We start from the raw sequence: 24,391 nt of genomic DNA on the forward strand, positions 1-24,391 counted from the left end.
TTTTCTATGTCGACAATCTTCAACAAACTTTGGTTCAGAATACTCATTTTCAGATATAATATCAAGAGCAATATTATGTGCAAAAATGTTGTCAATAACTACATGAATTCACTTCTATCTTTTTCCTGTCATGACATAGTTTATTGAAATCTCATTATTATCTTTATGTATTTCACCTTCCTCATTAGTCATGCTATGGATTTCTTCGTGGGTATTTACATTCTTAACCAAGTATTTTTACTATTAATTATTTTTTGTTTTCGAGGACTTTTATCTTTGGAACCCACTGGTCTACCATGCTTCTTGTGTGTTCTGACACATTAGTGACAACTTGCTATGTTGAGATATCAATTTTCAATGGAACATTTGCAGGTGGTATATGTGATTTAGTTACTTTCTTTGCATCTATAAATGTATCTAGTAATTGTTTTGTTATATTTTGCAAATGAATTATCTTATGAACTTCAAGTTCATATTGATAATACGGGGATCTAAATGAGACAATAATGATGCATTCCATGTAATTTCTTTTTTCAACTTCTTAATTCCTCCAAATGTTAGAAAATCTGTCTCATTAAAATGACAATCAACAAATCGTGCAATAAGTACATCACCCTTCAGGTGTTCAAGATATTTGATAATTTATGAGAATCATATCCAATATATATTTCTAACCTCCTTTGAGGACCCATCTTAGTATGTTGTGGTGGAGCAATTGAAACATATACTGCACATCCAAAAATTCTTAGATGGGAAATATTTGGCTCATGGCTATAAGCTAATTGTAATGGCGAGTACCTAATGATAAGATACGGGCCTAATGTGTACAAGTGACATTGTATGCAAAATAACATGTCCGCATACAGATGTAGGAAGTTTAACTCTCATAAGCAATGGTCTAGCAATTAACTACAAATGTTTTATGAATGATTATGCTAAACCATTTGTGTATGAACATGAGCTACATGATGTTCAATACTTATCCAAATCGACATAAAATAATTATCAAAAGCTTGGAATGTAAATTCACCAGTATTATCAAGATGAATGGTCTTAATTATATAATAAAAAATTTGTGCTCTTAACTTAATTATTTGAGTAAGTAGTCTTGCAAATGCAAGATTTCAACTTGATAATAAGCATACGTATGACCATCTGCTGAATGCGTCTATTAACACCATAAAATATCTAAATGCTCCACTTGATGGGTTAATAGGTCTACATATATCACCATGAATTCGTTCTAATAATGGAGGTGATTCAGTCCCCATTTTGATTGGTGACGGCCTAACGATTAATTTTCCTTGAGAACAAGCATCAAATGATAATTCATTAGATTAAAAAATCTTTTGGCTCTTCAATGGATATCCATTTGAATTCTCAATAATTCTTCTATTCGTTATAGACCCTAGATGACTCAATCGGTCATGTCAAATTGTAAATATGTTTGGATTCATGAACTTCAGGTTCATTGTTGCATATATTACAATTACTCATATATGAGTATAATATAATCCAGAAGATAATACAGGAAATTCTTCCAGTATAAGTCTTTCATATGAGTCAGTAGATATGATATAAAGCTACTTCGTATTATTCTATCAGTCTCAATATGATAACTATGGCAACGTATATCTTTAAAACTAAGTAAATTTCTCTTTGATTGACTAGAGAAAAATGCGTTGTCAATTGTAAATTTTGTTCTTCTAGGCAAAATAATATTTGTTTTTTCAAATCCTTCAATTAGGTTTGCAAAACTTGATATTGTATTGACTTTTGCTTCCAATATTGTTAGTTTGGAAAAATATTTTCTACTTATAAGTATTGTATGTGTAGTTGCACTGTCTGCCAGACATAAATCTTCTTTACTCATTTTTTAGTCACCCAACATATGAAAATGATCCAGGTTTCTTCATTAAAAGAAAATAATTACAATAAAAAAAACAACATTTGGAATAAACAAAGGTTAACATCTACTAAAAGAGAAAAAACAGGGAGATGAATAAAGAAACAACATTAAGTCTATTCGAAGCCAAATGAAACACTTAATGTTCTATCAATTCTACTGATTTTCTCTTCAGGAGATTCAAAGAAGTTTGTCACATCCAAATTTATCATATGGGATGGGTCAAATATGTCATTATCCTGGTATACAAAATTTGCTTCCACCTTTTTCTCTTTTTCTTTTAGGGATGCTTGATAGAGATCAACTAAGCGTTTTGACGTACGATAGGTATGTGACCAATGCCAGTCATTCTACATCAGAAGCATTTATTTTCAATACTTTTTGAACTCTTATCTTGGGAGCTTTTTCTTTGTAATAATCATTTTGTGTGATCTTTTTGAAATTTGAATGATTGGAAGGACCACCACAAAAATAATAATTATTTCTTCCTCTGTCATGGTCACGACCTCGACCATGATTATTATTAAAATTCACAGCATTCACTTCAAGGAATGGTGTCATTCTGATTGGTTGAAATTTGTGATTTTTCATCAATAACTTGTTAATTTTTTTGCCACAAGAAGATATGAAATTAGTTCAAAATATTGTTTAAAACCTTCCTCTCCGTACTGCTGCTACAAGAGCATATTCGAGACAAGAAATATAGAAAATGTCTTCTATAACATATCAGCATCAGTAATTTTCTATCTGCATAACAAAAATTTTGAACTGATTTTAAATAATACGGAGTTGTAATCACTTACTGATTTGAAATTTTGTAACTTCAAGTGCATCCACTCATAACGAGCTTTAGGAAGAACAACTGTTTTTTAATGATCATACCTCTCTTTCAAATTTTTTTCACAAAATACAGGGATCGTTTATTATAAGATACTCCATTTTCAATCCCTCATGGAGATAATGACAAAGGAAAATCATAGCTTTTGCTTTGTCCTGACTGGATGTCGTATTTTCTTCTTTAATAGTTTTTCCAAGATTCATAGCATCCAGTAGATTTTGGCATCAAGTACCCATGACAAATAATTACTGTTGTTGATATCAAGGGCGACAAATTCTAATTTTGTGAGATTTGTCATGGCAACACTATCATAAAATTTTGTATTTATATTAGAAATTTAATAGATATTAAATATGCAAAATAACATTAAATTTATTAATTATAACATAGAGGGGGAAAATGACATACCTTTAGGACCTACCTTTAGTAGAGGAAACGATAGGAGCTTGTGCTGATAATGTGTAGTGATTTTTTTTTTTTTTAGACTAGGCAATATTATTATACAACAACAAGGGGGATCCCACAACCCGGGATCAAGACATCAAAGCAACAAAGCACAAGCAAAGATAGGGCTCGATTGAAACAAAGCAAAAAAAAAAAAACGCAAACGAGAAAAATACCCCCCAAGGAGAAAAACAGAGGAAAGGAAACAAAACTCTATAACATGGGGCTAACAGCAAAACAAAGTACAAAACGAGTAAAAATATCCGTAAATGCACTAGATAAGACCAAAAAGATCAACCCGCCAGGAAGCAGCACGAGCACGACCCGTAGAGACCATAAGGTGAAATAGAGTAGACACCGTCCTCGGACTACCCCCATGAAGCCGTCAACGCTCCTGCCAAATGTAGTAGGTGGAAGCACACCAGAAGACACGGAAAACCTCAGCTCGACATCCCAACCCACCACCCGATGAGTTGAGCCCAATTGATGCAACACACTTGACCATACCTCTCTCCCAAACCCAACTCAAAAAATAGATGATCCTGCGATTCCACACCTCCCTCACGCAGAAGACACCCCCACTCCCCCTCTGACAACACACCACAACTCCTCAACCAATTTCACGTACCTAACCTATCCCTCACAACTAACCACGCACAGAAGAAGTGACACGGAAGACCACCCCCAGACCATAAAAGACCTGCCCTAGACACCCTAAGACGACGAGGGCGCAAACTCTCCCACGCACTAGTCTTAAAAAATCGACCATTAGCACCCGGCACCCGGCACCCAATAATCCTCCCCCCTCACCCTCGGCCCCACTACTTGAATAAGACCCTAGAACTCAAGTAACTCCTATGACACTATAGGCCACCTCCAACCTCCCTCACCATCCATAAACTTCGACAACCGCGCTTCCATACTACTCTTTGTATCATAGACCCATATGAATCCATAATCACACCCTCCGGCAACAAAGGATCCCACCAAACAAAACATGACCTTCTATCGCCCACCATCAAATGAACCAAATGCTTGAATCTATCCCTACAACGCAAGATAGCCCTCGGGTCCTATAGTTTGTAAACAGTTTGTACGAACGCTTGTGTTGTTAATATATGATATTTACTTCACATATTGTATTTTGCTCGGTTACATGTTTTATTTGCTTTACCACAAACCAATAAACATAAAATCTCTGGTTATCTGTATGTGACTTAAGCATGTATGTTGTGACATACAAGTGGATCATGTCTTGAGTGATAACCAAAATGGTCTGTAGTATATGGATATAGGAGGGAAACCTTATTTTGGTAACGATACAGATGCGGCCCGCTTTGTGGAATGGTCACAAGTATTGTGACTTGTCACAGATGGTTTGATCCTGATCATTCGTGCTGGGGACATGCGAGCGAGGGCGTCCTATACAAAGGGTTTGTATAAGACCTGACCACGAAGTGTTAACGTCTCATTATATAATACCGTTCATGACAGAAACTTCACTTCACTAGGATGACCATAGGTAACATGACCTCAATCCTGAGTGAGTTGGGAACTCCTTCCATTGAGGGTGGTCTTTTGATTTGTATGGGTGCGAGTGGCCAGTTCACCGATTCAAACCTACCATTTTGGGGATTCGTCTGATTTAGGAGCCAGGAACTCAGCTACAAGATGGAATTCACTCCTTCCGCGAGGCAGGGGTAAGTAGATAGATAGCTCCCTTAAGGGCTAATTCCGGGGATTGAACGATGTGGCGTCACACACCTTCTCTTGGCCCGAGAGGTGTTCACACATAGTTAGACTATGTTGTATTGTTCATTAGAGGAATCAGTGGTACTTAAGGAGTAAGATGTAATTACAGGGGCATAACGGTAATTTGGTCTAGCTGTACTTACGAGCATTTGTGAAGGGTCATCGTACTCATGATTGGTTATTCCGAATGGACACAAAAATATATCTGTGGTAAGAAGAGTTTAGCTATTGGTCTTTAGTGGAATGCCTGACAATTAATGGATTGTGGATCTCGTGGCTAAAGAGTTTATTTAGCTATTCACGGACCGTTGGAACTTCGAACCACAGGTCCATTAGGTCTCCTGGGTAGCTTGGATAAAGTCAAGAACCAGTGTTTGGGTAAATTTGAAATTTTCAAATTGACAAGAGGAAGTTCGATTATATATGATATAATTGGATTGGTTAATTATATATGATATAATTGGCTAAATGTATGAGATACATTATTATGAAGGAAATTAGATATAAATATGATTTATATCAAGTAGAGGAGAAAATACTATGATAGATATGTGATATCAAACTATATGGTAAAAATATAATATGATTATATTTATTATTAATTAATTGGTTAATTATATGATAATTAATCCAATTTTTACGTTCAGACGCGGGTTAGTGGGCAGCGTCAGTTATTGTAACCGATGAATTAAAATGAAAAATGTTTTCATTTTGAATTTCCCATCTCTCGTTCAATCATCGTCCCAAAGAAAAGATAGAGAGCGCACGTTGGTAGAAAGCAAAATGATCATTTAAGTGTTTTCGAAAGCCTATATGATAGCACTCTCCGCCTAAACGATAGTCTACCTCGCGTCTAAACGATCACACATTGTTTCCTACACGATCGGATAGCTTCTCTAAACGATCGTATAGTGTGCCGGTTTTACTAAACGATCGTGAACCTTTTCTTAAACGATCGTTCAGTAAATCCTACACGATCGTGTAGCTCCTCCTAAACGATAAGCATTTCTGCTATGCGATAGCATTTTCTTCCCTCCCACTTGCTTATCACCTACACGATTCGTGTTTCCTCCTTCCTCTACCAAATTCAACAAAGACCACCCTTTGGGTTTTCACTCCGAGAATACCCGGGGCTCTTTAGTGGTGGTGTCATCCCTGCGGTGTTCGTGTTCGTGTTGTTGTTCGTGCTGCTATTGTTGACGTTGCTGTTGGGCTTTAGTAGATCGCTTTGAGGGTTCCACTACTTGGAGTTCCAAAGTGTGAAGATCGTCTTCAACTGGTATGGAACTCTTTCCCTTGTTATTTTCTTGTTCATAGCATGTCGATAATTAGAGTTTGTTTGCATAACTGTATGTATTTTATGTATAATTTGTATTTCAGTCACCGTGAGATCGGAGTGATCCGAACATGCTCATGGAACTCTTCGGTAAGAGATCCTTCACAAACTCCAAGACCTCACAACCTCACACCGAACAACCCACAAATACCGCCCACACAAAACATACGCCTCCACCCATGCCACCCATAATGAGTCCGACTTAATTAAAAGAAGCCAAAGCAGCTTCATAATAGTAGCCTGTTTCCATAAAGCCACATGTTTCACACCTAACCCCCCCCCCCCCCCCTCATCCTTTGACAAGCATACCTCATCCCACGCCACCTGTGCACCTCTTGGATTTTATGTCCTAAAACCCGTAGTTTGTAAATTAATAAACATATTCTGTTTTGTTTTTTGATAAAGTTGTTATTGTAATAGTAATCTTGAATCCAATAAACTAAGGTCCTAAGGCTATTTAATGTAGTTTGAACTTTATGTAGTGACATAAATGTGGATCAAGTTAAAATATATAGCCAAAATGGTCTATAATATATGAATAAGGTTAGGCGCCTTATTCTGAGGACACTTTGGATGCGACCCATTTTATAGTTAATACAAACGATGTAATCCTGAATTGTTCATATAGAGATATGTGAGTGGGGGCATCATATGCAATGAGTTTGCATAAGATATAACCATGAAATAGTCACTTTTTACGTTCTAAATTCCATTTTATGTATAAAACTGAATATTTCATTAATTGATGACCTAAGTAACTTAATCTTAATCCTGAGCTAAATATGAACTCCTGTTCACTCGGAACCTTAGATTTGCATAGGTGAGGGCAGCTCATCATCGTTGGCCCAATAAGTCTCCCATTTCAGGGGTAAGATCGGGTGGATAGCTGGGAACATAGGGTGCAAGACGGAATTCACTCCTACCTGTTATTGGGATAGTAGATAGGTTGTTCCCTTTAGTACTGAATCAAGGTCTTGAACAAGGGGCCCCACCCTCTCCTTGGCCCGAAAGGGATTCGGTTTATAGGTTGGATCTTAAACCAACTTTTCATTAGAGGATCAGTGGAACTTAAGGAAAAAGATGTAGTCTTGGGGGTAAAATGGTTTTTATGACCCAACCGAGATTACGAACAACCTGTAAAAGATTAGCTTACTAATCATGGTTATATCAAATGGACATAAATATATCTATAGTGAGGGGAGTGAAACTACGGGACTATAGTGGAATGACCCGTTAGTTAACGAATGTTGATTAGCTCCATCTAAAGAGTTTAGCCAGCTAATCTCGGATCGTTGAAGCCCATGATCTATAGGTCCATTAGGTTCCCCTACTAGCTCTGATACCACATGATGGAACACGAGACATATGCAAAGGAATAAGGATCTAATTACACTCAATTGCTTTCAGTGGGTGTTTTTTTCCTTACTATTCAAGTGTTGAATGAAATATGGACTAAAGTGGATTTATTATGATTTTGGCATTTTTTTTCTTTAAATTTCTTGTGGAAATTTGTAATTGCTCACATGTTTATGAGCATTAATGTGTGAAAAATGGTCTGTAAATTTGTTGGAGTCATTAGAGTTGAAATTAGGCAGTAATTGCTTGATTCCAGGAGAGATAACAACAACAAAAATGGAGAAATTTTAATCCACAGACCCGAATCTGCTCCCAGACTCGACCCAAGTAGCGGTCCAACCTGGTTCGGAGAAGCCTTGTATGTGAGCCTGCTTTGCATGCCTGCCCCACCAAGATCCGACGCGCGACCCGCGCACCGTGCACTGACCCGGTTCGCCGCCCGCCTGCTCGCGCCCACTCGCTCGCTCCGCCTCTGTTGACCCGCCCCGCGTCCGCTTCTGTTGACTGCACCAGTGCCCATTGACCAGTCGGTCCAGACGGTCTGGACCTGTCTGTTTTTACCTGTTCAACTTGGTTTTTGGTGTTTTGGGCCGATTCCAGGTGGTTCAAAGAGTTTGAAGCCAGTTCCGGGAAGCTGGTTGCTGATTTATGTAATAAATTAGTTATTTGTTTATTTTTAATGCCAAAATCGGTCCACTTTAATGTTGTTTATCTACTATGCATGTGATGTATAATGTTGTTTGATTATGTGTGCATATAGTATGCCATATAGTTTTAAAACCCTACCATAGGAAAAGCATGTGACATGTATTTGTTATATCTTATAAGTGTTATAAAATATATACTATGCATGCTTAGTTTTAATATAAGTGTTATATTAAAGCATGTTTGATTGAAGGAAACATGTTATAGATGAATGCTCTAGGGTTATAATTGTTATAATTTATTTTATAATTGTTATAAAATAACCTAGACTTCTAAATTCTATAACAAAGATAATATGCATGCTCATTTAGGGTTAACCATCGAGCAATCCCAATTTTCATAGAAAATAGGCCGATATTTTGTAAAACCGAAGTTACAAGAAAACTCACCCGGCAAGATCTTGGAAAAAAAACAGATAAAATACTAAGGTTGAAGGTTTTTAAGTTGACGGTTCACAGAACACCTACTACCTGGAGATCGAGCCGGTGTCTGAGTTAGGTTAACCAGTTTTATGAGCATGCGTGAGCAGTACGAGGTAATAAAATTTGTTTATCACCTAGACATTGTAGGTTAAAAATCCAGTATAAAAGTTATACTCGGATGAATCACGTAGACTTAGGATATGTTTAGTTAGCCGAAATGTATCGCTAAGTATTTTATATCCTAACCGTCTAGAACACTTCAGTTGGAGAGAGGTAATGTACTTTTAGCTCTATCATCCCTAAGAGTTCACACCGTGAGATTCATGCTTGGCTTTGGAATGCCCTTGGAGCGGACTCCATTCGGAGAGTGTTTGCATGAGTCAATACCAAGGTGAATAGGGAAAGTTGTTCATAGTAATTGGGAGAAGAAAGTGTGTCAACACATCCTATGATCTCTTCCATTAGGTCGCACCGTGAGATTCCTATAATGCGCCTGCATGTCTGCCCTGGAGCGACCTTACCAATCAGAGGTTTGTATTATAGGATTCTGAACTCCGCGAACACTAGAAATAGATAGGGTCTCTCAGGTCCGTTTTCATTATTGTCTTTCCAAGTTCGGGAGCATAATGATTCCGATCTTTAAGATCTGAAAGTGGAGGGTCACACTTACGAGAATTACTAAGTGTTAGTAAATTCTTGACCAAAGTAGTGATAACTGAGTTACTATAGGGATAAGAGTTATTCTGGTGATAGTATCTAGTCAAGATAGTCTTGGTTCAACGGAGGAATAGTCGATCACCCCTCGGTGAAGGTTATTCTAAATCATTGAAATATCGTTGCAAAATATATAATGAAGGGTACATTATTAGATTTTTTTTTTTTTTTTTTTTTTTTTTTTTGCTAAACTTGATTGTATTTAAAAGATTAATGTTTTTACTAAAAAGGATATGCTTTTCTTTTCAGTATGACTAGTTCTTTAGATCAACTCTTAGCTTCCGAGAAACTAAATGGCGATAATTACTCAACATAGAAAAAAAATTTGAATTCAACACTAGTAATAGATGACCTGAGATTTGTCTTAACTGAGGAATGTCCTCAGGCCCCTCCTCGAAAGAAACACAAGGTAAATATGATTTACTAGTTGCTGAAACATATTTAGTGGAGTATGATACCTTAACATGGATATTGGATTCAGGAGCCACTAAACATATTTGCTTCTCTTTTCATGAAACTAGTTCCTGGAAAAAGCTTGGAGAAGGCGAGATCACCCTAAAGGTTGGAACAGAAGAGGTTGTCTCGGCCGAAGCAGTGGGTGACTTGAAGTTGTTTTTCAACGATAGATATATCATACTTAAAGATGTTTTGTATGCTCCTAAAATGAGACAGAATTTAATATCTATCACATGTATATTGGAACAAATGTATAAAATATCTTTTGAAGTTAATGAAGCGTTCATTTTCAGAAAAGGTATTCAAATTTGTTCTACCATACTTGAAAAAAAAAACTTATATAAGTTAAGACCAACTAAAGCAAAATTTGTCTTAAATACTGAGATGTTTAGAACAGCCGAAACTCAGAATAAAAGAAAAAAAGTTTCTTCTAATGCCTATCTATGGTATCTAATACTTGGCCACATAAATCTCAAAAGGATTTAGAGATTAGTTAAGAATGGACTTCTAAATCAGTTAGAAGATAATTCTTTACCTTCATGTGAGTCTTGTCTTGAGGGAAAAATGACTAAGAGATCTTTTACTGGAAAAGGTCTCAGAGTTATAATACCCTTAGAGTTCGTACATTCGGACCTCTGTGGATCGATGAATGTCAAAGCTCGAGGTGGGCATGAATATTTCATCAGTTTTATTGATGATTATTCAAGGTATGGTCATATTTATCTAATGCATCACAAGTCTGATTCTTTTGAAAAGTTCAAAGAATATAAGGCTGAAGTTGAGAACCAGTTAGGTAAAATAATTAAGACACTACGATCAGATCGAGGTGAGGAGTACATGGACATAAGATTCCAAGACTATATGATAGAACACGGAATCAAGTCACAACTCTCCGCACCTAATATGCCACAGTAGAACGGTATATCTGAAAGAAGAAACGGAACCTTGTTGGATATGGTTCGCTCAATGATGAGCTTTGCTAAGTTATCTGATTCCTTTTGGGGACATGCATTAGAGACTACTGTCTATATTTTGAATAACATTCCCTTTAAAAGTGTTTCAGAAACACCTTATGAGCTATGGAAAGGGCGTAAAGGAAGTTTACGTCACTTTAGGATTTGGGAATGTTCGGCACACGTGTTGGTGCAAAATCCTAAAAAATTAGAACGTCGTTCAAAACTATGCCTATTTGTAGGTTATTCCAAAGAAACAAAAGGTGGTCTATTTTACGATCCTCAAGAGAATAAGGTATTTGCATCAAAAAAATGCCACATTCTTAGAGGAAGACCACATAAGAAGTCATCAACCTCGCAGTAGACTAGTATTGAATGAAATTTCCAAAGACGCTAGAGATAGAGCTAGTTCATTTACTAAAGTCGTAGATAAAACTAGTATATCTGATCAGTCACATCCTTCTCAAAAGTTGAGAATGCCTCGACGTAGTGGTAGGATTGTTCATCAGCCTGACTGTTACTCGGGTTTAATAGAAACACAAGTCGTCATACCTGATGACGGCATAGAGGATCCATCGACCTATAAACAGGCGATGATAGATATGGACCGTGATCAGTGGGTCAAAGCCATGGACCTCGAAATAGAGTCTATGTACTTCAATTCTGTCTGAAAACTTGTAGTACAACCAAATGATGTAAAATCAATTGGTTGTAAGTGGATCTACAAGAGAAAATGAGAGCAAGCCGGTAAAGTACAGACTTTTAAGGCTCGACTTGTGGCAAAGGGTTATACCCAGAGAGAAAGAGTGGACTATGAAGAAACTTTCTCTCCCGTTGCCATGCTTAAGTCGATTAGAATACTCTTATCCATTGCCACCTTTTATGACCATGAAATTTGGTAGATGGATGTCAAGATAGCCTTTCTAAACGACAATCTTGAGGAGAGTATCTATATGGCTTAACCAAAGGGGTTTATTGCACAGGGTCAAGAAAAAAAGGTTTGTAAGCTTCAAAAATCCATTTATGGGTTAAAACAAGCTTCTAGATCTTGGAATATAAGATTTGATACTGCGATCAAATCTTATGGCTTTGAACAAAATGTTTACGAGCCTTGTGTTTACAAGAAGATCGCCAATTCTACTATAGCGTTCTTAGTTTTATATGTTGGCGATATTCTACTCATTGGGAATGAAGTAGGTTACCTAATTGACATCAAGAAATGGCTAGCAACACAGTTCCAAATGAAAGATTTAGGAAATGCGTAGTACATTCTCGGGATTCAGATTATTCGGAACTGCAAGAATAGAACACTAGCCATGTCTCAAGCAACTTATATAGACAAAATGTTGTCTAGGTATAAGATGCAGAATTCTAAAAGAGGTTTGTTACCTTACAGATATGGAATTCATTTGTCAAAGGATCAATGTCCTAAGACACCTCAAAAGGTTGAGGATATGAGACGCATTCCTTATGCTTCCACAGTAGGGAGCCTGATGTATGCAATGTAATGTACTAGACCTGACATATGCTACGCAGTAAGGATAGTCAATAGGTATCAGTCTAATCCTGGATATGATCATTAGACTGCCGTTAAGAATATCCTCAAGTATCTTAGGAGAACAAGGAACTACATGCTTATGTATGGTACTAGGGATTTGATCCTTACTGGATATACTGACTCTAATTTTCAAACCGATAAAGATGCAAGAAAATCTACATTAGGATCAATGTTCATTCTGAATGGAGGAGCAGTAGTGTGGAGAAGTGTGAAGCAAAACTGTATTGCGGACTCCACAATGGAAGCTGAATACGTAGCTACTTGTGAAGCAGCAAAGGAAGCAGTATGGTTGAGGAAATTCTTGATAGATTTGGAAGTCATTCCAAATATGCATCTGCCTATCACCCTATATTGTGATAATAGTGGTGCAATTGCAAATTCAAGAGAACTAAGAAGCCACAAGTGCGGCAAGCACATTGAGCCTAAATACCATATGATCCAGGAGATTGTACATCGTGGAGACGTTGTAGTAACCCAGATGTCTTCTGAGCAAAATATTGTTGTTCCTTTTACAAAGGCCCTCACGGCTAAAGTGTTTGAAGGTCACCTACAGAGTCTAGGTCTACGAAGTTTGTAAACTAGGACAAGTGGGAGAACTTTTGGGTATATGCCCTGGTTTATTGTATTCATATGTTTATTGTACTCATATGTTTCTCACTTAAATTCAACATTGTGATATTCCACTAGGAGTTTTAGTTCAAGTGGGAGTTTGTTGGATTTTATGTCCTAAAACTCGTAGTTTGTAAATTAATAAACATATTCTGTTTTGCTTTTCGATAAAGTTGTTATTGAAATAGTAATCTTGAATCCAATAAACTAAGGTTCTGAGGCTATTTAATGTAGTTCGAACTTCATGCAGTGACATAAATGTGGATCAAGTTCAAATATATAGCCAAAATGATCTATAGTATATGAATAAGGTTGGATGCCTTATTTTGGGGACACTATGGATACGGCCCACTTTGTAGTTAGTACAAATGATGTGATCCTGAATCGTTCATATAGAGATATGTGAATGGAGGCATCCTATGCAATGAGTTTGCATAAGACTGAACCATGAAATAGTCACTTTTTACGTTCTAAATGCCGTTTTATGTATAAAACTGACTATTTTGTTAATTGATGACCTAGGTAGCTTAATCTTAATCCTAGCTAACTATGAACTCCTGTTCACTCGGAATTATCCTTAGATTTGCATAGGTGAGGGCAGCTCATCATCACTGGCCCAATAAGCCTCCCATTTCAAGGGTAAGATCGGGTGGATAGCTGGGAACATAGGGTGCAAGACGGAATTCACTCCTACCCGTTATAGGGATAATAGCTAGGTTGTTCCCTTTAGTACTGAATTCAGGTCTGAACAAAGGGCCCCACCCTCTCCTTGGCCCGAGAGGGATTTGGTTTATAGGTTGGATCTTAAACCAATTGTTCATTAGAGGATCAGTGGAACTTAAGGAACAAGATGTAGTCTTAGGGGTAAAACGGTTTTTATGACCCAGCCGAGATTACGAACAATCTGTGAAGGATTAACTTACTAATCATGGTTATATCAAATGGACACAAATATATCTATAGTGAAGGGAGTGCAACTACGGGACTATAGTAGAATGACCCGTTAGTTAACCAAATGACTATTTTACCCTTTGACTAAAGTTAGTGGAAAAATCCAAACTTTTGTTGAATAATTCCACTAACAAAATAGTGGGCTAGGTGTTGGCTTATAGTGGAGACATTAAGCCCACTTAGATAGTAGATTCTAGGTGTTGGGTTTTTATGGATTTGGTTCATGCAATTGTTGCATGGCTTTTTTCTATAAATTGGGCTTTTTAATTTGGATTAAAGGCTTTTGCCATTTTTTTAAAAAATTGGTTTTCATAATTGGGCTGAAAAATTAAAAACTCAAACCCAAATTCATTCTTATTTTCCATCTCTTTTCTCTCTCTCAGTTTTCTTCATTCATCGGTTCCCACAACCCGGTTCTGAGTCCAGATGATAGTAGGTCAACTCTAGTGGTGGTCCAAAAGAGTTCGGGTCGAGATTCAACGAGGAGAAGCAATTTTCGAGAACTTCAAAGATAAGTTAATTTACTATTTTTTCCTTCGTTTTGCATGCTAAATTCCTTTTGATTAAAAGCATTTAGAGTGTAATTAGATCCTTATTCCGCTGTGTATGTCTCGTGTTCCATCAGCACCACCCCGACTCTCCATACTGCCATTCTATAAATAACTACGCACAGACGATCAACCTCATGAGTTACGCACGCAAGCAACACGAAGATGCTACACCAAAACACCTGAAATGACTGTAAGACAGACCTGACAAGCTGCAACCTCCCAGCAAAAAAAGGGACCGAGCCGCCCAGCTTCTAATACGAGTTGTAATCCTCTGAATCAAAAGCGCATAATCCACAGCCCTCAACCGACCAACCAATAAAGGTAACCCCAAATACCAAACAGGCAACAAACCAAGAGAGAATTCCATAAAAGCAGCAAGCTCCTCCGCCTCACTAAACTCCACATCCGCAACAAACATGGAACTCTTCCCAAAATTCACAACTAACTTAGACAACTCTGCAAACTCCGCCAGAATTACCTCATAAACTCCAAAGAATCCCTCTCAGCTGCACAGAAAATCATCAAATCATCTGCAAAAGCCAAATGAGTCAGGCCCATACGCTCACACCGATCATGGAACCGAAACCACATAGGAGGCTTATTCAACAACCTGGACAGGACCTTCATCACCATCACAAACAAAAAGAAGACCACGGATCCCCCTGCCTCAACCTCTTCCTACCAGGGAAAAATCCCTCAAGGGAACCATTAATCATCACATAAAATGTAGGCGAAGTAACACAAGCCTTTATCCAACTAACAAACTGGAGGGGCGTACCTATAGCAAGCAACACACCAAACAGAAAATCCCAATTGATCGAATCATATGCCTTCTGAAAGTCAACCTTTAACACACAAAGCGGCTTCCCACTGCCCACCTTATAGCCCTCCACAATCTCCTAACATAATAAAATGTTATAAAAAAATTGACCTACGAAGAACAAACGTTGACTGGTTACTACTAATGAAAGAAGACAACCACAACCGTAATCTATTAACTAGGACCCTCGAGATACACTTATACACAACATTGCAACAAGAAATAGGACGAAAGTCCTCCATACGTTCAACTCCCCGCCTCTTTGGGATAAGAGTAATAACAGTAGAGTTAATTCCACTAGGCAGATAACAGGACTCAAAAAAATTCAGAACAACATCACAGAAATCATCCCCAACCACACTTTAAGCAGCTCTATAAAAATCCACCGAAAACCCATCAGGTCTAGGAGCCTTCCTAGACATCATCGAGAATAAAGCCTTTTGAATCTCATATCGACTCACTGGGCAACCAAGCGCCTCCACCCCCTCTGTGGACTAGCTGAACTGCACAATATCCCCAATTCGGGCAATAAGATCCCTATACCCCACACGCTGATACCCTAAACTACCACGAAAGAAATCCACTGCCACCCCCGACACCCTGTCATGCATCATCTGGCGAGTCCCCCTAGCATCCACAACTGAAAATAAACCACTACAACTGCGGCGAGAGTGAATACAACGATGAAAAAACACCATGTTCATATCACCTAACTCCAGCCACCTCATCCTAGCGTTCTGCCGGAGCGACGCATTCTCCAATTTAGCCACTGACCAAAACACCTCAGTGGCCCGAGTCGCCTCCGCACACACCGACTCTGAGAAAGGATCCCTCTCCAACTCAGCCTGAGCAGCCTCCATAACCTGCCTAACATCTCGCACCTCATCAGATAACACAGAGATATGCCTACCAAACGAGGCACGTAAAACCTGCTTCACTGCCTTCAAATTTTGCACAAATCTAACCATAGGGGACACAGCCTCAGACCTTCTCCACACCGACCTGATAGTATCAATAAAACCATCTGCCTCCGTCCAATGAGTAAAATAGAGAAACATAGGAGGCGACTTACTCTTCGTCTCCCCTATAGAAACTAGAAGAGGGCTATGATCAGAAATCTCCCACTACCCAACCCTAACCTTCGAATACAGAAAAGCCACCTTCCACGCCTCATTTGTCAAGCAGCGATCCAACCGGCGCAAGATACCATTTCCCTGAATTTTACTAGTCCAAGCAAACCATTTACCTATCACACCCATCTCAACCAGAACCACTTCCAACAACGCCCCATCAAACTTCTCCATCTCTCTCAAGCTAGGGCAACCACCAAGAACCTCCGAACTACTACGAATAGCATTAAAATCACCTATAACAACTCCAGGAAGCTGCCACGAGACACACGCATCAATCAACTGGGACCACAAGTTCCACCTATCACTCAGTGATTAGTGGCATACATAGCACCAATATGTACCCTAGTACTAGATACAATATCCACCAATATTCCAGAAATGAACTGATCTCCACTGACATCCAGAATAAAATCATAGACACTCTTCTGCCACATCACCCAGATCCTCCTAACTCCACTCACACTATAACTACTCACATAACTCCAAGCATCACCAAACCTAACCACCACCATACCAAAGTTCTCGCGATGAACCCTCGTCTCAAGCAAAGAGCAGAAAGTAACAGAGGAGGAAGACAAAAAATCTGCCATTACCCCACACTTGATAGGGTCATTCAACCCCTTAACATTCCAGGAACACCAGATCGTGAAACTTGCAAGAAATCACACCTACCACCTCCCCCTGTGCTTTTGCCCGAACTTTCAAAATCCCATCCAAAAGAGACAACGGATCAGGATCAGACTGCACTAAAGCCAGTGCCAAAGAGTCTCCCCCCCCCATCACTCAGTACGTCAAATTGATAAAATAAATAAATAACAAAAAGTAAATAAAATAACAAAGAATGGATTTCTCCAATCCAATCTTTTTGTATTGATCACCAATATGTGTGTCTTTCAAAACTCACAAAATACCACCATTTATAGGCAATTTGGCAAGTAGAGGTGGATTACATGGGACAATAGATAAGTGACACATGACCAATAAATACTAATAATGAACATCTACATTACACCTAATTTAACATATTTATAATATTTTAAATATTTTAAAGACACATTGTTTTGACTAATTTATTGGAAAATTGCCCAAACTAACAAAAAAAACCTTCAATTTAATTTATCTCCCGTTTGAAAACATATATTTTTTTTCTCTCTCAAATATGTGAAAAAAGTCACTTTACCCTCAATTTTAAATGAATTGTTTCCATTTCTCTCAATAATATTCGTGTTTTTCTTATATTACCAAAAACATCGCATACAAAAAATTATTTAAGTTTAAACGGTGTGAAGTCATTCAAAAATAGAGATACTTTAACATTTTGATCAATTTATAAGCATGGTTGGAAAGAACATGAAAAAGTGTATGATAACGAGTAGTCATTTAGCTAAAACGGAGTTATATCTATGATCAAAACAAAATTATCGTATGCAAAAAAGGTGCATGATCGTTGACCTCGGGTGTGCGATCGTTGATCTTAAGTGCTCAATCGATAAGTTCTCGCTTTAAAATTTTGTTCTTATTATATTTTCATCTATACAACTCTATTTTAGCTAAATGACAACTCGTTTTCATACGTTTTTTTTTTTTTTGTGTGTGTTCTTTCCAATAATACCTTTTAATAGAGAAAATTTAAAGTATATACATATTGAAAATAAAATGGTCTTACAATGTTTACTTAGTGAAATTTAAAATCATCCGTAAGAATTGAAATTTGTGAAAATTTTCCCCATACGAAAAATTTTGCATAAGGATTTTTTTACACAAACATTTTCAATTCTTACAAGAAATTGTTTGTTGAAACTCCTTTCAATGTTTTCATTTTCGAAATTCTTACTGGCCAACCTTATTGAAAATTAGAATTTTTACCAGGATATCACGTAATAATTTCAAAAAATTAAAATTTACAGTAAAATTGTAGTTAAACTTGGCTGAAATCTCGAAAAAAAAAAATTGATAAGAAACTATAAGAATTATTGATAAAACACAACCTTTCCTTCTTAACAAAACTTTCTTGTCCAAAAAAATTATCAGAAATAACCTCTTCAAGTTTTTAGTTTTCACGTTACAAAATTAGCATGCTTTTTACAAACTTGTTCAATTGGTTTTTCTCGGTCCATCTCGAATGAGATCAACCACCGAAATTTAGTTGAAAAAAAAAAAACCAACGTTTTCTATATTATCGATTTGGGTCTTAATTTTTTCAAATATTATGTAATCTTCCTAAATCTTATACCAAATCTTATTTTAAAATTTTGTCTTAATTAATTTATCTTTACCAAATTTTATAACATAATTTTTTAAATATTTAACTCAATTTATGTTTCCACAATTATATGAATTTCCAAACTTCCAAATGAATATACCAATTATACAAATGGATCTCAAGTGATTGCATTTTGACTTTTAAAATTTTAGGAAAGATTAAATTTTGCAAAAAAAGGTAAGATGTGGAAAATATATAAAATCTTGGTGTTAATCTACCGAGATTTTATATATTTGAGCTTTCTCAGTGAATTCTCGGGTAAATTAACACTGAAATTCTATATATTTCTCGACCCTACTTTCCTACCTATTTCTAGGACGCTACTTCATGCATGCATAGCTTAGCGTACATTTTCTTTTTCCTAACCAAATAAATGAAAGAACCAAAATTTTATTTAATAGGGCTCAAATGAGCAAAGATAAGAAAACATAATTAAATAATAATAATAAATAAACTAAAATAAAAATTTATCATTCAGGGTACCCCTAAACCCAACTTTAAAATGAAAACAATTAAATAGTCAAATAATAAAATTAATAAATTTTGCATGAGAGTTTAAAACGCCTAACTCCTAAACCAGACTCCAAAACATTATACTAAATGCGCAGGTCACGGATCTCTCTTGTCATGCGTCGGTCTATCATTACCTTTACCTGAAAATAGGAAAAGAAAAGGGTAAGTATAAAAGTATACTCAGTAAGCGGCCCACTACTGGGCCCACTCAGTGATCTTAAAAGTATACTCACTAAGCGGCCCACTACTGGGCCCACTCAATGATCTGTTAGTTTTCCATTGGACTAAAATGCACAAGGACATAAGGCACGCTTTCATAAGTAGTGACACCAAAGGTCACAAGCATAAACATATGTGGTGGTCCAAAATGACACCGTATATAAGCATAGGGTGTGGGCCCAAAGGCTCACAACATGCGATGTGCATAGCTCAATGGCAACACTAACAGTCACTAAAGTCTCAAATCTCTAATGGACATAAGCATGCAATCAAGGTCATGAATTAACAGTCATTAAAATGTCAGACAACATAGGCATGCAATCAAGGCCATGAATCAGTATCAAACCACCCATACATCAAACTTCCGCACAGTTACATACATACAGTGACATAAGAATTTTTCTTCTAACTAGCAGGCTTATCAAGATCTTAGGGCAATACCAGCAACAAACCACTTACCTCGAAATTATGTCGAACAGTTAGCAACCAAACGCTCGAATTGCCCTGAAATAAACCAATTTAATATTAAACCTTATAAACACAACATATTCCCCCAAATTGCACCAAAACTCCAAACCACTCACCCAAAAGAAAGTCGACATAACAGACCTTCACTGAGCTCCAAGGACGAAATCTGAAACAGTCCTAAGCCAAGCTGAAAGGTTTCAAAACTAAATTCAAAAAAATCCAATAAACACCAACATTCACCAAACCAATCGGGGAAACGAGATTTAAATTAGAACAACCAATATAGCTTACCCAAAAGGCGCCTAAGCGAAATTTGATGCTGCTGGACAATACCGAAAAAATGTCTTGAAATCCTGAATTGAACAACAACGCACCCTGAGTTAACTTAAATCAGACTAAAAATCGATAACCATTTAGAACCCATTGACTAGGAAAAAAAAAAAAAAAACTTAAATCTCACCAAAACCACGTTCTTGGCAGAACCGAAACGGTCGGCGAATGGAAAAGAGAAAAGAAAAATCGAAGAACTCGGCGCGGCTGAAACGACCGGAACCTACGGTCGAGCGGCGGACGGTGGACGAAGGTGAGGCATGTTGGGCTAAGGCTCGAGGAGGCGACGGCGGACGAGCACTGTGAAGGGGCGTTTTGCGAGTCTAGACGCAGGAAGAATAAGAGAAAAAAAGAAAAAGAATTTTTCTCTTTTTTTTTTTCTTTTGCACGCAACCAGAGGTCCCTCGATCTCATTTATAACCCTAATTCTCTTCTCCTTTTCCTAAATTAACTATTAACTCTCTATTTTTTAAAAAATAATAATAAATGCACAAATCTTTGGGGCGTTATAGTTTTTCTCCTCAAATTTTAAAAGTCACACATCAATTAAAACAATATGGATATAATTAGGGAATTCAATATAATTATGCAACAAAAATTACTAAAGATTTGAAAATTAACATAAATATTAGAAATTTTGAAAATATATAAGATTTGGTATAATAATTCGGAAGATTATATAATATTTGAAAAAATTAACAGAATCTCGGTGTGTGTAATGACGGTACTGAGAAGGCTCAAATCAATTGATAAGTAAAAAAACAAAAGTTGATTTTTCAACTAAATCTGAGTGGCCACTCGTCTGAAATATATATAAAAAATCTATTCTAATGAGTTTAAAAAAAGAGGTTAGTTTTGAAAAGTGAAAACTTAAATGCACTATTTCTTATAATTTTCCAAATTTCTTTCCTTTAAAATACAAAAAGAAAAAAAAAATCTAACATAAATATTGGTTAAAATTTGTCAAAAACATAAAGACAGACAAAATAAAGAACTAAAAAATAAAATTGGAGACACAAACGAGTTAACTACATATCATTTTCGTTATATGGTACATTCCATTTAAAATTTGAAAGAGAAAAGAAAAATCGTTAGAAAAAATAATCATTAAAAAAAATTAATTTTGAAAGAGGAAGCTTTTTAAGATTAAAAATATCAATTTCCGAGTAATTATCTCGATTTTTCAAAACCATACAACAGCCACTCATTTATTTTATTTATTTGTCCTTTCAACTTTTGGCTACTTCTACCGTTTTCCTCAATAAAATAATATAATTTTTCGCATGCTCCACGTGTAATTTTATATTTTACTACGCATATAATTTATTAATAGAAAAAAGTAAAATAATAATTTTTGTCAGGCTACGCAGCATGTCATCACTACATTATTGGAAGAGTTAGATATTGATTTTATACTTTACTTGTCCTATTTAAACACATCAATAATTTTTTTTTAATGTTAAAATACCATTTTTAGTTTTGATACTTTAAATTGTTTATCATTATTCAATTTTAGTCTCTGTATTTTCTATAATTTTAAATTTAATATTTCAAAATTATAGTTTTAGTTTAAATACTACTTTGGTTCTTATGTTTTTTTATTTTTATTTATTTTGATTTTTATACTTTTGAAATATTCATTTTGGTCTCTATATTTTCAATTTTGGTTCATTTTGGCCTCTGTATTTTTAAAATGTTTACTTTTATCCTTGTACTTTCAATTTTTGTTTCATTTTGGCACTTGAACTTTAAAAAAGTAATTATTTTGATCCATTAAAGATGAAGTCAAAATGGAAACTAAATGACCAAAATGGAAACTTTTTGAAAGTACAAGAACCAAAACGAACTTTTTGAAAATATAGAGACCAAAATAAACAAATATTAAAAATATTAGGATAAAAATGAACATTTTAAAAGTATGAGGACCAAAATGAACAAAGACTAAAATAGTATTTAAATCTATAACTTTTATCGAGATTTGTTAAGTAATAATGAAGATTTTCATGAAAAAAAAAACTATATAGATATACTTTCACAATTTTTATGAAGTAGATGCTCATAGAGATAATTATTTATAGAAAAAAGTCTAACAATAAGCTTTATTAAAAGTATATAGACTAAAATGAAACAAACTCTAAAATACATGAAAAAAAAATTGAAAGAATAAAACCAAAATCATATTGCAACATATTTCACCAGTTTATATTTACATTAATTCTACTTAGATTAAAGATTAGTTATTCACATAGGTATCAAACAATAAAATTATATTTTGTCATTCAAGTTTTTCGTCAACATTGACATAATTCATCTAACATATACTCCCTGTAGGAAGTTCAAGTTTCTCATATTCTATACGTTATTTTTTAGATTACATACTTTATATATGTTATATCAAATAAATAAAACAAGCCTAAATGAGCAATAATTTAATTAGCATGGTTTTTGTACTATCAACTTCGAAGTAAGAGATTCAATTTTTCCTCTCCATTTTACTGCAAATAATAATAATAATAATAAAAAATCTAAATAAAGATCTATTCATGTTTTTTTTTAAATTTTTTTTTTTTTTTTTTTTTTTTGGGGGGGGGGGGGGGGGGGTTGAGATCTATTCAAGTGTCTTTAAAACTAAATTTAATCTCGCCGTTTCATTTTAATGCTGCTTTTTTTTTTAGGTACAATTTAATGTTTGATTAAGTCAACCAGTATGTTTGACTTTTAATACATGATGCTTTTAATTAATTAATCAAAAGACGATATTAACGTCAATGACATTTAGTATTTACTTATTCCACGTGAAAAAAAAAAAAAAAGATTGGTCACCTTGAAGATAAAAAAGTCAATATATTTAATTTCTTACACATAAAATATTATGATTGTTCAGTAAAAACCAAGGGGCACTGACAAACTATAATAAAATATGGAATCCTTCTCAAACTATCCATTTTTTAAAAAAAGGTATTTTGTGCAATTTCATTACCTTCAAAATTGAATCTGGTGATGTGGTATACGGACTAGTAAATAATTTAAGAAATATATAAAATAATAATAATAAGAAGAAGAAGTTAATGACTAATCAAGTGAAACCTAAAATTGAGAGAAAAAATGAATTGAGATGTAATTACGGTCGTGTTTGAATTGACTTTCTAAATGTTTAAATAAATATTTATAAGTATATATATATATATATATATATAAAGTATCTATAGATACTTAAAAGTCAATCCAAATAGGTTATACATCAAATTTGAACCTATTTAACACATAAAACCATGGGTATTAGTGGTTTTGTAAATTTTACTTTCCTTCTCTCTCTTTCATCCTCTCCCTGCTCTCGTGAATTTAGGTTACATTTATCTATATGCAATAGAAATGGGTATAATCATAATGAAATTTTGTTAATAGGTCGATTGTGATGAGTCACAATCACAAACATAATTGGATTATTTTTTATCATGTTTTATCGAGAAGTATGAATTTATCACACTTACTATTATCGTTTTTGTTACCGTTACTATCTAGAATCGAATGGTAATCGATAAATGTAACGGATACATACTTCTCATACATGTAACAGTAACAAATAACGATAACAGTAGAGATATCAGTAGTGGATCCCACACAATTTTGAAATGAAATCAGATTGATCACCCTTAGTATCTCAATTGGATTGTATGATTAAATTACAGACTTGGAAATGGACCCCACATTTTATTACGAAACACAAGTAAAAAACAACACAAACATAATGAGATGAGACCCATTTTTGTAATCATTTATTTATTACGTTTTCTTTAGGATAAATTTGGCCTTACTTTCATTTTTTTTTCCTCTCCTCTTTGAGGAAAACCATACCCTTATTTCTTTCCTTCTCTTCTTCTCCATTTCTTTATTTTTTTTTTCAATTTTCTTTTTAAAATACCAACGTGTAGCCTTAAATTTTAGTTTACACTTAAAAGTTTAGAGTTTAATTGATATACAAAAGTGTAAGATTCTTTTAATTACAATAGACATAGGAAGATTTGAACCGTTGATGTTCGATAAGAGTGTGCCATATTTGAAGAATAGAATTTAAATTAAAACAATTATTAATT

General features: G+C 35.4%; 1 long non-coding RNA gene across 2 annotated transcripts; it reads right to left on the reverse strand.

The window, feature by feature from the left end:
- Positions 1 to 19,141: 19,141 nt before the first annotated feature.
- LOC120083424 (uncharacterized) lies at positions 19,142 to 20,709 on the reverse strand. 2 transcript variants are annotated; one of them, XR_005483418.2, is made up of 5 exons: positions 20,428 to 20,709; positions 20,259 to 20,320; positions 20,084 to 20,170; positions 19,959 to 20,003; positions 19,142 to 19,420 (listed from the first exon to the last, which is right to left on the reverse strand). It is a non-coding gene; the product is annotated as an uncharacterized LOC120083424 (long non-coding RNA). The 2 variants fall into 2 exon arrangements; XR_005483419.2 differs by having other exon boundaries at positions 20,084 to 20,154; positions 20,428 to 20,689.
- Positions 20,710 to 24,391: the final 3,682 nt, after the last annotated feature.

Source organism: Benincasa hispida, chromosome 8 (assembly GCF_027475165.1).
Source record: "Benincasa hispida cultivar pf3 chromosome 8, pf3_genome.v1.1, whole genome shotgun sequence".
NCBI classification, from domain to species: Eukaryota; Viridiplantae; Streptophyta; class Magnoliopsida; order Cucurbitales; family Cucurbitaceae; genus Benincasa; species Benincasa hispida.